This window comes from Anser brachyrhynchus, assembly GCF_964034855.1.
Source record: "Anser brachyrhynchus genome assembly, chromosome: 3".
Taxonomy (NCBI): Eukaryota; Metazoa; Chordata; class Aves; order Anseriformes; family Anatidae; genus Anser; species Anser brachyrhynchus.
In genome coordinates, this window is record NC_137696.1 from 25,394,429 (window position 1) to 25,411,745 (window position 17,317).

The window sequence follows — 17,317 nt, forward strand, 5'->3', positions numbered from 1 at the left end:
TTTTCAATTAATAGTTTAAAAGGCAAAGAGTAAAAAAGGAAAAACACTGGTCAATATGCCACATGCCCCTCAAACAAAGTCTGTGCATGGAGATGTATATACTGTGCATATAGATACAGGGTGGATGTACGCATGTGTTTTTGTTGTTTTTTTTTCAAGGAAGGCAGTACCAGAACGGCCACATTAGAGATCCAGAAAGACACAATGTATTTTGCACCAATCTGAGAATGCTTTTTTATCCATGCAATCTTTAATTCAAAAGTAATTTCAAATCAACAGCGCTCAAAGTTAAATCTAGTTCTCTTGAAAACTCAGAAAAAGAATTAATTCAAAGCCTTACCTTTGGCACCTTAAAGACTTTTGGCCATGACTTACCTGTATAAATAGAAAGAACTAATTTACTACAGAAATGCCCATGGGCAAACATGTTCTGGCTAATGAAGTGTTCAGCTTTTGCATGATTAACCAGCTGGTGGGGGTGGTGTAAAAATCACAGGGCATAAAATAATAAGAAAAATTGATTAGCAGCTCTCTTTTAAAGAACTCTGTGAAAAATTTCCTTATTTTTGCTCAGCAACTTAGAAAGTGGTTGTACGGAAAGACAGATTCAAATGACTTACCAAGGAGCCAGGCAGAAGCTGCATCAGGCACTCATTCCTTCAATCCTTACATCGCAGAGATGTTCAAGGGAAAAGCAAGATACCAAACAGCACTGTGGCTGGATTACTTACACAACAGGTCTTGCTGCTTGTCATAAAGGCAATTTTCTACTAAATTGCGAAAGACATTATATAAAGTTAAAAACTATGACTATAGTTTGAGTCAGTTCGGTTTCTTTCCCGGTGCTCTGTTTTTGAGCATCTTAGCTGGCTACAACTATTCTTGTGAGCCAACTTAAGAAGCATGTCCATATGAGCCAAGGTTCATACACTACTCAGAAATAGTACATGTATTTCAGTGATGCTTTGTAAAGAAGATGGGGTTTGCGCTCACCGGGGACAAAAATCCCCTTGTCCTTCCCATCCTGTAAAAGGGGTTTCTTACAAGCTCACGTGCTCTGTCCTCAAAATAGGTCCTAATTAGTATACAAATACTTTTCAGACGGGTCACAAAAATAAATTTATCATTAACTGTCCCTTAAACCAAGGCAGGTTATTCTGAAGCAGTTTCACTTCATACATTTGACCTATGTCCCTTCAGCTGCAGTACAACTGGATGTAATAGTCTCTTTAAGAATTAAAAATACATATTTTTGTAGCATGATATTACTTCAGAAATATCAAACAGCTTCTTAAAGAAAACTTCTTCACCAGTAATAAAACAAGATGCTGTAAAAAGCTAAACTACTGATTATTTTCAGTAGGCCGTAGTAATAGTCACAATTTTCTTTACCTTTTCTTCTCCTATGGAAAATATATTTTTCACATCTATTTATGGACTTTGAGAAACTGGTTTACAGCTATGTACTATGGGAAAAGTGGATAAAGAATCTGCATCGCTGGGTCTGCAGTGCGTTCCAGCTTTGGGGACAGAGCCATAACTTCGATGCTGGGACTTCATGGACTGGGGAACTACATCAACACCCTTTGGCACTACACAAGCAGTCGCCTTACATCCACAGCCGATTTCTAACCACAGCCAGATACTGCCTTCTGGAGCTTTCCCTCCTTACAGTTTATGGTATATGGTACACCTTCATATGCCCAGGTACCTGGATATGAGCTCAGTTCTCCAAATCACGCCGCTATATTATGCATACCGTGACTCAAGCTATTCAATTACACCATGTGGCTCTCTGCGTGCAGAACCAATTTTACCTGAAATGAGAGTTACTGTGAGAAGAACCAAGGCAGAACTCTGAAGCCCTTTTTCTTTCTTTACACGCCTCCTCCGTTTATCTTAATTACCACTTCCTGCGGAATACAATATCCCTTTAAATACACCAAAAGAAAGATGTCTCTGGGCTGTTTCCCTACAGGAGCCAGGCAGATTATCCCAAGAACTGATCCTTCATGTATGCACCACACACTCCAGTTCATCTGAAGGTTCATACCAAAGAATTGGTCAGGCTTGCACAGATCAGATCACTGCATAAGTATCCCATAGAGGTCTTCTTTTCTTATCACATCAATCTGACAATGCTTGTCAGTAACTTCATGGTCAGTTGAGACTTCAGACATCAAAGAAGTTTTTGCATGTTTTTGAGGCTTCGCTGGATAGGTGGATCTTTCCACACTTGCGTGGTTCCTGTTTTTGAGCCTCCCCTAACCTTTTGAAAACATTTCTACATATTAACACTTAGGAAAATGGGCATAGAGCTGACACAACCAAACAAAAATAGAGGAAAACTGATAACGCTGGCATGAAGCAACATTACCCTCAGAGCATCACTTTGGAAAGTGCTATCTCCAGGTAGAATTCACAGTAAAATGTAAGTTTCGAGTTAGGTGAGGAGTGGTTTTTAATTCTACTTGATTCTAATTTCTATGGTCATATTTGAATCATTAGCAATTTTGCAAGTGTCTGGTATTTTTAACTGTCATCAGCTGGGACCCTGACAGCACTGGGGTTTGTAAACTGTGTTTGAAGCTATTTTCAAATATGGTTACAATCTAATATGACTGCAAAGTGATTTATTGATTGCATTCATACTTGCTAAGAAATTATGCTGAGGACTATGTAAGTAACATCGTAATTTCAGCTATTTACAGCTGAAATTAAAGTAAATTAAAAAAAAAAGTCTGTTCGCTATAAAAAGTGAATGCTTGTTAAAATCATATTGCCTTATAGGATATAAGAAAAACAGTTACAAGGCACAACTGTTTTACAGATGGAAAAAGATAAAAAAAGATAGTTCTTTGGACCTATACATTGTACTCAAAATGCTTACTTTAATTGTCTGTTTATTTACTTGTAAGCAATTGCTTTGGAACAGCCCCACAGTGAGTATAAGCTATGTGCTCTGCAGAGGGGTCAAGCACAGAATCTAGGCTGCGGACTCCAGGTTTAACTTCAAAGACCATGCCTACACAAAGGTATTCCGGTGCCTTCTTCCACTTGTATCAACTCTCAATGAAACTGATAGAGAATAAGCACCTCTGAGGGCACAATCCTTTGACACTGATATGGATTCATCATTGGAATCTGTGCTTTTTGGAAAACAAAAGAGCAGAAACCAGAAAAAAAAACATTTTGCTTTGTGGCCTCCTTATCCCCCCCGTACCTGCAATTTCTCTAAGGTTGACCATGGTTCCCAGTAGAGGACACAACCGCCAAACAGGCTTGTCTAATTAACCAGAGTTTTACCTACTAATTAGTAACAACAAGAGCATAAAGCAGTCAATAGGACACCTTATGCCACTACCGCTCAAGTCTGCTTAGCCTACCACTGGCACTGCCATATCCTTGACGCGTATTTGCAGTGTTCTTCCTGCCACCCCCCCACACAGCATGAAATTTTAGTGAGGATAAGCTTTTCTACTATACTAGAAATTAATAAGTAACATTGTTAACCTATGTGATGCAGCTAAAGTCAGGTGTAAAGGGTGTAATGAATTTTTTTAATAAAACATTTTGACTACCACTTGGATTTAATGCTAATTCCATATATAGCGACTGAGTAACAGAGAATTCACCCTATTGCAAAGAAGTTGCATGCAGATTTGTGTAACACGCATCCCACTCAAGCTCAAAGGTAACCATGCTCTGTTGCTTCACTGCATGTTCATATGTTCAGCAACTTATTTCTAACTTCATGTGAAAAAACAACCAACTCGACGACGTATTCTGAAGTCATTTTAAACTCGTTCTGAATAACTTCTGAAGGACAGCTGGCAAAAAAGCAGTATGCACAAAGAAAAAAAAAATACAAAAAATCTGTACACCATCTTCTCCAATATAAAGACCAAACTGCTAAAATTAGTTACTGGAATTTCTCCTTTGCATGCCAGTTTCATTTGAGTCTTGTTCCAAGTGACCACTAACCACCAATCCTCCTGACTTTGAAATAATCCACAACTCATTATTAAGACCTATTTGCATGCAATCTCCTCTCAAAAGACTGCATATTTGCAATCTTATTTTGAAAAACGTGCTTCTGTTCCAGTGTCCTGAAACTGACTGTATGAACACAAAGAACTCAGATGCCCTCTCAACCCCCACTGGAAGTGACACATGAGTCCTTCTAAAATTGCAGACACACACTGTCAAGTGCAGGTGTTTGTAAACAAGTTTGGAAATGTTTCTAATTATAAACCATAGGAGTTAAAATTAGAAGTCCAATCCGCTGGCTTTAAAAAAAGAACTTCCAAAAGGGTTCATCTAAATGAGAGCAACCAGTGATGTTTAATTTAGTTGCAAGAGCAGAATTTCTGTGCAGAATGGCACACTGCTCTTCATCAAACTTTCCACTACGAGTTACAGTATATTTCTTAAAAAAAAAAAAAAAAAAGATTTTGATAAGAATTTTAATTCTAATTTGCTGTCATACTATGATAGTATATATTTGAATGCACAATCTAAAAATACCCTATTCACAGTTCTCCTGCATTTCATATAATTAAAAAGAAGAAAAAGAAGCGTTCTTAAAAATTTCTGAATCTGTCTTGACTGCCAGCATGAAAGTTCAGCTTTTATGGGAACTTCCCACACTGACCTTCTGAGAAGTCCAACCAGGTAACTCTGCTAGGAGGAGCCATACTTTGCTGGCTAGGGGTCTCCCTGATAAACTCACCTACTGCAACGTGAGGTTCACACTGCCCTGGCACAAACTGCCAAGAGATGAAGCTGGGGAGTGCAAAAGGTATCAGAGCCCTGGCTGATGGAGATCTCAGGATGCTGCCACCAAACTGGTGGCGTCTCAGTCTCGCTTTCACTGCTCTGGTACAAAGGTTAGAAATGCAGCTCCAAGAAGCCACTTACTTGGACCAACACCTCAGACAGAAATCAGAGGGAGGGTGCAGGGGAATGACCAGTTCTTCAGTCCGTACACAGCTGCCCTCCTCCTCTGCCAGGATGTTACGTGACTCCAACAGCCAAAAGAAATCCTCCTCTAAAACCAGGACAGAAAGGAAGTTGCCATCATCCCATCACCTCTCACGGAAGGAGCTATTTCACAGAATACTACTATGCAACGCTTCCTTTTTTTTTTCCTTTCCTTTCTCTGTGTAAAAAATAATACCAATTCCCGCATTTTTTCTGAATAGCATTTTGCAACTCGCTGCCTTCAACAAACATGACCTTACCAGTTTAGTGCCTGCCTTGTAGTTAGCAAGCGCATGCTGCGTCAGGATGGGAACACCAACATGCTTTCACATGGGGAGCTTTGCAATCTGTTTCCTTTGCTTCAAGCCATGGATATAACCTGGAATTAATTACCACTTGAACCAAATGATACCAATAACTGCCTTTTATTGACATGAGTACGGGATGGAGAAGCCCAGTTCTCCATTTCGGAGGAGGGACCACAGTAAGTGGGAGCAGAGTGAGGGCACATCTCCCCTGCTTCTGACAGCGGCTGGTGGTCGCTCCCCCTCTTTTCCTGGGCTTGGGTAACTTGTCCTCCCCTCTTCAGGCTGGTGCAGTGCGAGCTCCCCCTCCTGTCCCAGCCTAACCCGTGGCAGACTTTGTTCTACTGGAAGTGTTGCCCGACTGAGGAGAGCAGGTTCAAAGGCAGCACCAGTCAGCTGGGTTTCCTGCTAGAATCTGGCACCAAAATTAATTCCCCGAGGGTGAAATATTAGAATCTTTCACATAATACCTATGTAAATGCATTTATTAAACATAGCTATATGTGCATATACCCAGATTTGGCACATATATACTAAATATATTGTGTATATACACATATGCATGTACGCACAGATACATCATTGACAATCTTTAATGCTACTAACCTTGTTGCTATTTTAACTCAAATTAAGTACAAAAAACATCAGTTTCTTCAAGCCCATCTAACTCCAGAACCATCTAAGCTTCTGCACGTACCTGTTCTGTGTTCAGCTGGATGAGCATTTCTTTCTTCCTAAATGAATAGGTATTGGAGCTGTGTTTGCAGATTTTGAAAAAACAGGCTTTTCATTTGGTATATAAATATTTTAATTAACAAAATGCATGTATTTAGGAGATTCAGCATCAAAGTCTAGATCAGATAGAGCAATTAACACATTACTGTTTTTCTAAGACATTAGATAAAAGAAAATACATTTAGCAAATGCTTAATCGGACTTAAATTAAGCATTTGAGTGCTAAAATAATCTCAGATAGAGATTTATTCCTAATATTTTCTCTGTGCTCAAAATGACAGCACAAAGAGCAGCAAAAACGCATATATCTTCTACCAAAAATAGCTGAAAAATACTATAGAAGAGTGCCTGCTGGGTTGGTTATAAAAGTAAAGTATAATCCATTAACTGCTAATTAGAAGCATCAGAAGCAGGCTTTGCTGCAATGAGAGCTGGCCCCTAAGTAGATGTTTCTGTAACCATTTAAAGGCACAGGGTTTCTCCAGTTGCTGAGAACGGAGCTTGGATGGTTTCAGCATAAAGGCCATGTGAAAAGAGACTATGGCACTTCGCCATGTTACCCAGCTGTTTTCTAAATATGATGACAGGTGCCATTTTTTCCATTTGATCGTGGAACGTAATATATCTTCAAACAAATTTTCCCCAACTAGTCTGGTGCAGTTACATTTCAGAGATTCAAATATAAGAATGTTTTTTTCTTTTTCTTCTTTTTATTTTTTTTTCTCTGACAGACACATATTGCACTCTTTGGCAGATATTTCATTATCTGCTTTTTTCTCAAAGCTGATCTTTGTTGTATGTATCATTTTGCTTTTTACTACTACTGTAGGAGGGAAAGAATAAGCACTTGGACAAAGGATTTCATTTTGAAGTTTGTTTTTTTTTTTAAAGAAAGAAGAAAAAAAAGAAAAATGTTAGTATTCACAATTAGACTTCATAAATTTGCCTTCCAATAAAGAAAGATTCTCTTCTTCTTTGTCTTCTGCTTCCTAAAAGATGAAAAGTATCTCTGTAATTTCTCCTATTCTTTATCTGACTGACTAACTGGTGAAACCATACTCCTGCACTACTGCTGAAAACCAAAAAGACATTTTGATCCAGTTGCCTATGAAAAGGCTTTAAGGGATCAGGGCAAAAAAAGCTGAAGATGAAAAAATGCCGATACCCCAGCTCCCTGCAGCCAAGACATGAGAAGTGGCAATTATGGACATGAGCAACAAAGAGATGATGCTGTGCGATGGATGACAGGCTCCAAACCCAAGCCATGATGATGTGGAGCCAAAGCTGGTTTGGCTGCCCCCGGGGCTCGAGTGGCTTTGAGCAGTGGATGATGACAGGATACAAGTCTGGCTGCATAACTTGAAGAATCAGGAAAAAAACAAGCAGATAACTAACTTCCCCTCTTAAGAAAAGGGACATCACTAACATGATGGGAAACAGTTCAGGTCAATGTTTTGGGATTTTAGTCTACTTGGATTGACCAACTAATAAACAAGGGAAGAAAGTTTGTGTGGGGCAGGAAACGAGGGCTTTTTTTTTTTCTTTCTTTTTTTTTTTTTTTCTATCTGCCTTATTTCCATCTACAAACCCAGAAGAAACTCTTTATTTCTCTTGAAATGGTTAAACAGGTATCCGTTAAGAAAAACTAGGATGGTTAAGATTAATTTTCTGAAACTAAACATCTAAGAAACAATAAAAATACAATTGTACTAGAAATAACAAAATTATATTTAGATAAAAACAATGTCTTAAGTATCTGTTAATCCTGGCAACAGCTTTTAGAAGGTACGTAAGCACTTCTGTTTTCATTGTGGATATAAGAAAACAACCATAAAATGCCCCAAAGCCATGGAGGGCGTCAGTGTCAAAGACATGATTAGTAGTTCAGAAGTTATCTGATTCGGGTCACATGGCGTTCCAAAAAACATACCTAAATATAGCATGCAAGAGATCCGCACAAAGAGCAATCCCATCATAGGAGCAAACTAAACTCTCCTTTCCACAAAATTAATTAGGGTTATTTTGAGGCAACCCAATGACAGCAAGGAGGAAAGATCAGTCCTTGCCCTGCCCAGTTCTGCACGAGCAGATGTCTCTGATGGAGAGGAGCACAAGTTTGCAGCACAGGCATGCAGAGAGATATTTTGCAGTTCCTGTGGGAAAGCACACATGGTGCTAGCATGTAAGGTAGGTGGAGAGCACTGTGTGACTGAATGAGGGAATACAGCCAGTAGAGAGAAGGATGAGTCTTACGGAAAAGGGACCGTCAGGTAACCTAGGAGTAAATATCCAGGCAGGAAGCCAGTATTTAGGCTTCTATAACTGCTTACATCATTGTTCTAATGGAGAAAACAAGCAACTTTTTGGAAAAAGAAGGTCCATGTCAATCACAACCTCAGCACAGACTGAGAGTCTGGGAAAAGATAATGCTTCCGTAAAATGAAAAAAAATGCCCTCTTGGAAGACATTACCTCTGATATCCTGCACTTTGATCTTCCAGGAGGCTTGTCCCTTGCCAGGGAGGAGGATTTTCTCATGAAATGCAGCATATAAACTAAATCTAACAGCCTCCCCTATATTTAGGCATCAGAAGCATCCACATGGAAATCACCTTCAAAAGGCAGCAGGAGAAAGTGAGGAACGCTCCTCAAGCCTCTCAGGCTTCTTTTGGTCCTTCTCTGTCGAATGGCAATGCTGTTTCCTACATTTTCTGAATACTGAATTTTCATTTGGTTTCTGCTTCCAACTACCCCTCCTCCACTCACCCATTTCAGTCAGCATCTCCACTTCAATATTTCCCTATAAAGCCTTTTTTGACAAATAAACAAGCACAGTCTGGCATGCTAAGGTGAAATGTTTAAGATCACAACCATGACTGTTTTACCTTTGCAACATGGCTGGTTCCTTTGTACCTAGGGAAACTCTGCTCCTTGTTTGGATATTACAACAACCACAAAAATATAGATGTTACCTTGAAGGCCAAGGCAAAGCTGAGGCCCGGGGTACGGCATGGACTGAGAATGGAAGACAGCAGGAGAAAACCAAAGAGAGCTGGTTTTGTGAAGGGTGCTTCTGTGAACATGTAGAGAGCAGGTTCTCCAGCCCAAATAGAGTAGCAGGTGCTCCAGAAGGCAGGTACTAACAGTCTGAGTGCGTGTGGTACGCAAACTGCAAATTTCGACTTGAACGCTTCAGGCCATTAGCAGGTGCTTCAGGCAGTCATCCAAATCAAAGTAAGAAAGTGGAAAGAGCCAAATGCTGGTTAAAGAGGTTTGCAAATGCAAAAATCCCGGAGAGGGCAGATGAAATGTTTCCCTGGTTGTGGGAGCTTACTAGTAGGAAAAAATGAAACAAACAAAAAGCATCCGTAATTTTTTGGGGAAAAAAAAAAAAAAAGCCTGTGTTTGGGATTTGACTATCTTGTACTCCAGCCCCGAGATGCAAATGTTGGCTAGGATGCTGAGATCAGCAGTTATATGTCCTCAGGTGGTTAGAGACAAGACAGAAAAGAGCTGGCATTTGGGGAAAATAGAGGGCCCATTTGATAACGCTTCACTTGAGCGCATGAGGGTTTCCCCTGTGGGTATTGTCCCAAAGAAAGCTCCAGGCAAGTTCAGACTGGTTCATTACTTGTCACATCCAGAAGGTGAGTCAGTTAATGATTACCCTGGCTCCCTTTTGCGTTCAGTTTCACATGCTTTCAATCAGAGAACTGCACTCTCATCAAGGCAAATACCACACACAACAAACAGAAACACAGAAGGAATCTGTTTTTCAGTTGCTCACGGCAAATCTATAGCTATTTTATTTGTCAGGATTTCGCTGGCGGTTTGCAGATGGTGTTTTTGGTAGCTTACGCACGGAACATACAAACCGTGTTGGGGGGTGCCACTTTTCCGTGGAGAAGTACAGGTCAGAGACCTGGCTCTTGCCCTCTTGCTTTATTTGGATTAACCTCCAAAGGGCCCAAGATGTCAGCCTTCCCAAACAAACAGATAGATACCGGGGCCTTGAAGCTGGTACAGTTTTCTTATAAAAGCTGAGCTCTTACTTCCTCAAGGGTTGATTCCCTGGGGTCTCCTCAACCTGGAACAACAATTTTTGGTTTAAGCTATGTTACACAAACACAACAAACAGGATTGGCTCCCCCAGTCTTTTGTTGATGCAGACTAACTGTATCAGCCAACAATAAAATATTTAAGTCAGATGGTCACTTGAACATTATTGGTAAAGTTCTCCTCACTGAGGGTTGTATCCTTTGCCAGAGGCTAGCAGGCTTGACAGAAGGAGAGAAACAAATTCCTTTCATCAGAGTAACATGAGTCAATATGTGGAAAGATACTTCCATCTGCTCTGTGTTTCTGGTGACATGACATTACCGTATAATTTGGTATACATTTCTAACAGAATACATAAAACAAGATAGCTCACCAACCACCATTATGTCCCCCATCTATGGGAAGTTCTATCAAACCATTTCAAACATACAGAGCTATATGAGCAGCTAAGACTCACAATGGGAATGCTGGAGGGAAAAACATGTTGATGTTTATTTCAGAGAGTTGTGGCACAGACAGACCCATCTACAGTTCACTTCTAAAAGGAACACATTATATTTCTCAGAGTGCTCTCTCTGAAGAGGCACATTTGGTCAGCTACAGAAATCACCAAGGGAACCTGCTGTGTGCAGCAACTTGAGGACGCACACAACTTCCTAGATGTAACCCATCAGTAGAGCGGCCTGTGCTATTTCTGCATTAATTTTGTGTCCCTGTATGTTAACAGAGCCCTGGGACTTTCATGGTCTGTGGGCAGCAAATCGGCTGAGCCAAAAGGGAAGGTTCCACCTGACTAAGCCAGTAGGAGCTATATTAAGCTTGTCTCAGCTGGAGGTCATTCTGCATATTTTGAAGGCTGCTTTCTTGGTAGTTGGTCAAGCAATCGGTGACCAGAAATTAAGAGCTTGATTTTTATAACACCCATAATACATATAACACTTCTGAAGTCTACACCCTACATACGTAAAGGCTTTAATTTCTAAACCGCTTGATCATAGCCATTTCTTTCAGGCCCAAGCAGGCTCTTGGGTTTGTTCAGCAGTTGCTTCGTGTCTCATTCTCATTGGTAGCCCAGCAGCCAAGAATTCATTTTCACAGTTCCAAAACACTTTTTGATACTTCCTGACCAAATGGCTTTGCAATGGAAATTGGTTTCTGACACCATCTGTTGTTACATAGTTCGGAAGTGTTAGCATTTTCCTTCAAGAGGGAAGAAGTTGGGGAGGACTCATGGCCAATCCCAATGGAATAGATATTCTTCTCCTTACTGTCTCTTTATGGGGAAGGGTTGGCCTATTTCTCAGCAGCTGTGAAATTGTCATCAGCAAGATTCTTTACAAAGCTCAGTGGCATATGGAATATATTGCTCACTTCTTAGTACTGTAAAAACAACCTTGCTGCATAACTGAGCTAGGCAAAGAAAGCAGGTGCTTGATAAAAAAAATAAATAGATCCATCGTGCATCAAACATTTATAGACAGCATGGAAACTCTAGACAAACATATTTTTGAGACAATTCTGCTTTCAAATTAACTAAATAGCATTTTGGAGAAGCTCCTAGGCTCCAGAGATGGAACAGTCCTTTAAAAACAAGCTGGTGAAATCACTGTTTCAGGATAAAATAATACCCTGCCACTCACTACGGTGATACAGTCATGTTCCACACCTAAGAGAAGTTTCAGCCCTGCCCCGTGAAACGTTAACACTGCAAGCATCTAGTCTCAATTTCTGCTGTGACAGGAGACTACTTAACATCGTGTTTAGTTCATCTCTTTTTTTTTTTCCCCACAACCCAGCCTTATTTTTACAGCTGTGGACTAGTTGAGAAGTGAATTAAGCAAAGTAATAATGATAATAGAAAACACAGCATCTGGTGAACACAAACAAATACAAAGGGCTAGAATTACAGGACTTCACATTCTCCCTGCAGAAGATAGACCAACAGCAACAAAAGAGAAACAAGGTTTTGGAATTTGCTTGAATCCCAAGCGTGAAGCAGTCAACAGCATTTTCATACACAGCCAGAAAACACTAACTCTAAGAGAAACTGTTAGAAGAGAGATTATGAAGAGAAGCGGCTAATGTCCCCACTGCCATCTATTCCATAGAAATTCCAATGTCCACTCAGCTGAATACATGCACACATGCATGTTCAGGGTCATCTATGTTCTGCTGGACCTTGGGAAGTGACCAACAGAGATGAAAGTGAGGGTCCACCTCAGTTTACTGGCTGGTTTGGGACAGCAGCAAACAGCAGATGCTTAGTAAAAATCACAGGGCAGGCATATAGTGACAATTCTCTACAATAATCTTCCCAACTCCCATCTATTTGTGGCTCAAAGACTTCCTTTAACACAAAACACACAATTTTTCCAGATTAGTGATCTGTTTTTAGAAATCTGCGCTTGCAGTTACAGACTATTTTTTAGAGCCCAGGCTGCCCAGCTACACCGCACACTTCTTGCACTAAGCAAGCCACCTCATACTGGCACGGAGAAACCAGGCCTGCTGCCCTGAGCCCAGAGGAGAGCACAGAACAAGCGTCTGGGCAACAAGTGCTGCTTGAACTGCCATATGCATCTTCTGTGTCCGGTTCAGCACAGAAGAGGGTCTGCTGCAGCCACTGCATCACACTACAGAGAGATCCTTCTATGACGGTGAAAGCTTGCAAGTCCTGCCTTAGGGGTTATGCTTTTAAGTGGCACATATACTAATAAAGCAATAAATACAGGTCTGCCATGGCTCTGAAGCTAGCCTTTAGTCTCCTGTCACTGTCTGAGGAGGACAGAATTGGCATTTTAGGAGAAGGGATAGGGAGGACGTTGCAGGACACTGAAAAAGTACCAGTTACATGAACTACCACGGGACAGTGTCCTCCTCTCCCCACACTATCACACCGAGGTCTGTATTCTTCCAGAATACTGCCCATAAAATTATTTGTTGTTCCTGGTTCAATATCCTTGCTATTTATGCACCTCCTTATGGTAAATAGCTGCTGCGTGCCTTACCACCCAAGAACGTGTGATTAAGACAGAAAAATAGAGGCCAGAGGAAAGAGCCAGTGTGCAAGAACAAAAGGCTCTCCTAGCAGTTTCACACACTATTCATGTAACATACATCAGAAAATAATACAGACTAAAGCCTACTGTCTAACTAAGCAGGCTTAAGTAACACTTAGCTCTTTTATAATGCTTTTCATCCAGAAATCTCAAAATATTTTGCAGAGGCGTGCGTACAGGGGAAAAGCCAGAATGCAACCCACTGCTCCTGACCCCCAGGCACTTGCTTTTTCCATTCAACTACCTCACTACCTCCAGGTACGTACACAGTTCTCCTTTAGTTGCCACATAAAGATGCATACACATAAAGCAATAGTTTTTGTTTCCTTATTTTTCCATCCACTGATTGCTTTTAATACCTTGTTTCAAACACTCTGTGTTTAAAAGTAATAGCTCATGATGTATCTATGTTGCTCTCTATGTTGCTCTATTTGCTACTACATTTACAAGTAATACTTCATGTGTTCCTCCTTTCTGCTACAGTAGCAAAAACAGACAATAATCAAACTAGAAATGCCTCTTGTCAAAACTTTTATTCTCCCTCACATATATAGGGATAAAAAGGTTTACTAATCATCAACACAAAATGAAAGTGACTGTATTATCACAGAGGAAGTCAACAGAAAACCACGGAGAGTTTATTAGAAGCAGGCAAGAGTCAGTAGTACTCTTCCCCTTGCTGAAATCATCACAGAAGTACAGCTTCTTCACAAAATTCAAATGCCCAAAGTGGAACAAATAAAAATCTGGAAGGCCCAAAGCCTCACTTTTGGTGTGAGCTGTCAAAATGAGTACTGAATGCAATGCAAACCCATAAAACACACCTGTGTTCACCTGCATTCTCAAATCAGAAAACTACTCAGTCAACAGAAAAGTTTTGATCCATGCTCTGGAAGGGGAAACCCACAGTAACACCTCAAAAGAGAGTGGATGAATTCCAGATTTACACGTATAAATCAGACTTGGGACTACATTTCTGATTTTTAGGTCGCTGTTGAACAAATGATATTCAGCATGCATCAGTGCCTATGGGCTTCTGAACAAGAGAGCTAACCAATATAAACTGTGTTTGAAAAAGCGTGCATATCAAAGAGCACGCTTATTTATTTATTTATTTATTTCTACGGTTTGCAATGAAAATAGTATTGCTCAGAACAAAAATCTACCAAAATTTAATGGGTGTTCTCTCCAGTTAGAACTGCTGGCTAATGAGTTAGTTTGCATAAATTCAGTTCAAAGGAGACATAAATAGCATCCATTTTAGCTAATGATTTTCACCACAGGCCATCTAAAAGAGGAGTTAAGACTGGCCTTAAAACAGACCCCTTCTGTGTTCACATAAGTTTATTTATTTTTGTTTTGCTCCAGTTTAATGTATGTATACATCCTGTGTTTTCAGCTTGTCTGTTTTGCCTCCTCCCACCCTCCACACTCCCAATCTGTCAGCCAGACGTAAGGGAGAGGGTATTAAAAATGACAACATTTTAAAACTGTACCTCACTGTGTAACAGACTTTCCAGAAGCAGAAGGACTAAAAAGCTCAGAAGTTCCCTACTGTCTTTGCCTATTAAAGTCCACAGCTTGCCAACAGCAGGCCGCATTTTAGTGTCAAAGAACAGGGCACCATCTCGCATTTCTGCATGATGGGTACTGCTGGTAATCCCGCTCCTTTGCATTCCAGATCACGCTGTTTGTGGAAAAAGTCAACAATGCTGGGATGCTCAAAAACACCCTGTAGTATTACAGGGCGAATGCAAGATGCCTGATGAGACGCAGTGATGACACCAGAATGCAGTTGATTCAGTAGGAGTGATAAAAGTTTGGTTTTGGGTTGGCTCAGGCAGTGTTTGATTAAAATAGGATGAAGTCCTTATCACACTTAAACATTTCACACCCATCCCCATCAGGCCACACCATTTCCCATCTTACAATATTTTCCACCACTAAAAAGAAAGGTCTCTTTTCATCAAATGAGCAAAGAGGCAGGGAAGACCTTGAAAAATCTAACACAAGGAAGGATAAAGGAAGGCTTCAAGTCAACTGGCAAAAAACCAGAAGCCTTCTGCTATTTCCCACTGCTAGGTAACAGAATCTGGGCTACAGATATGTTTATCAAACATATCTATAGCAGGGATAATTAAGTTAGTGCAGCAAACTAGCTGCATGCTTTGAAGCGTTCACGCAGTTGCTATACTAACCTTTCTTTCACCTGGTAAGTTAAGCTCACCACCTCCTCACACATATTTGCAGACTTGTGACCTATACTCTGTCCTCATTATCACATCACTTATCATAGCTGAACGACTTGGAAATTATATTCAAAGGTTTTGTTGTAAATAAAGGAGACTAACAGAATCTTAAATACAGATTTCTGTCAAAGAGGAATAACTGCCTGAAATTTCTAACAGCTCCTTTCTATTAAGGAGTTCAAATATTTTATAAATAAACAGTTCTCCAAAGAGGAAAAATACCAATGCTTTGTAAGTCTCTCTTACAATTAGCATCCAGGGTCTTGATCTTTAGTATCCTATGCCTGAGAAAACTGGGGGAGAAAAAAACACCCTTCCTGGCAAAAAACAAACAAAAAACTTTCTGTGCTGGGATCACTTAAAATTACAGTGTCAACACATAAAATAGAGAGCTTTAAAACCCCCATCCTTGGCAGTATTTTTTTATTCTGTAATATTACTAGCATCAATACCCATGCTGTAAAGATCATACTGAATGTGACAGTGAGGATTCTGCTGAAATCTGCACTGGGGTTTCTGTCACCGGCAAGAAGAGTACCACAGGAGTATACAGAATATACAGAGATACTAAGACAGATTCTCACTGATCTCAGCGAAGCCAAGACATCATCCTGTGTGCTCTTCCATACAGCTGGAGAATGATTTCATATGTAAAGATCCTCACTTAACTACAACCTCCTATAAATCAGAGCTCTCAGCTGCCAGTTCTTCATGCAGCTTGACAGGAGCCTATTGCCAGCCTTACCTTCTCTACACGAGGTGTATATGGCAAAGAATATTATTAGCTTTGATTACATCAGTGTATTTCTAACTGGGGCAGGACCCTGAGCGCACAAGACATTCTCAAGACATTGATTGACTTGTGCTGTGATGGGGCAGCCCAACGGAGAGGATCCTGGGCTTGCTGCACTAGGAGACGTGCTCCTGAATTTCAGTCCACACAAAAGTAAGCGGCATCTACTTCTGAGCAAAAGCCAAATTATGATACAAACTGCATATGCCTTCGTGCCTACTCCATTATACAATTCCTACTGACTTTGTCAGAGAGAGCTGTATTTGGAGTAGTTATGGATCTGAGAAATCCTAATTCAGACATGACCACGGTCAACATGGCAAAGACACTGCCATAATTGTCCATGTAGTATCCTTCCTGTGGGAACATACAGGCCTGCATTTTCCAGCAACATCAACCCGATATGCTTTAATCTATTTGCTCTGAAAAAAATAAAAAATCCTCTTGACGCATTTGGTTGTTACGTTGTACCTCTGACATTGTTTCCAAGTTAATTCTTAGTTACTGCTATTGTCCCTGGTACTTTACTTGGAAGGATGTTACCTGGCTTGCTCAAGTCTCACCTGCAGTTCTCTGCCTGTACCCATAAAACAAAAACCACAAAAATATCCAAGAAGAGTCAAGCAACAGACTTACCTCCTGTACACTAGCTGTTTCCACAGAGATGAAGCAAGTAAGCATTACAAAGCTGAGAACCTTGCCTTGAAAATAAGACTCCTTGCTTTTACGGTGTATCTAAGCCCATCTCAGAAACAGCATTTCACCCGCACCAATGTGAAATGCATGGGCTGACAGATCACCAGGGATCCAAGTGTATGGAGCTGCTTTCGGGATTAGGAAGCTATGGTGAGCAAGGGAGACCAAACCTCCTCACACATGCAAACTCAAGATTCAATTTTCTGCAAGATTACCCCCAATAATTAAAAGGTTCTATAATTTATCCTTAAAAGCCAGTGACTACGGGATCCATAAGAATCGATCTGTTATCTTTCATCTCCGCATGTACTGTGCACATGCATAACATAGTAATATGGTTTACCAAATGAATACTGGCAATATTTTCCACTAATTGCAAGAGTTACTAAACTGAACCTTAACTAAAATTAAGTTGACTATTAAAAGCTCAATGAGTAAC

General features: G+C 40.4%; 1 protein-coding gene across 24 annotated transcripts in view; it reads right to left on the minus strand.

The window, feature by feature from the left end:
• Positions 1–17,317, minus strand: part of ESRRG (estrogen related receptor gamma) — a 404,991-nt gene that overhangs the window by 352,711 nt on the left and 34,963 nt on the right. For 9 of the 24 annotated variants that reach the window (XM_080585054.1, XM_080585049.1, XM_080585061.1 and 6 more), the window contains exon 1: positions 1–17,317. This exon is cut by the window's left edge; it is cut by the window's right edge. The exons of 14 other annotated variants lie outside the window; for them this stretch is intronic. The gene's annotated coding sequence lies outside the window, so the exon portion shown is untranslated. One more of the 24 variants, XM_080585060.1, reaches the window with a different exon arrangement.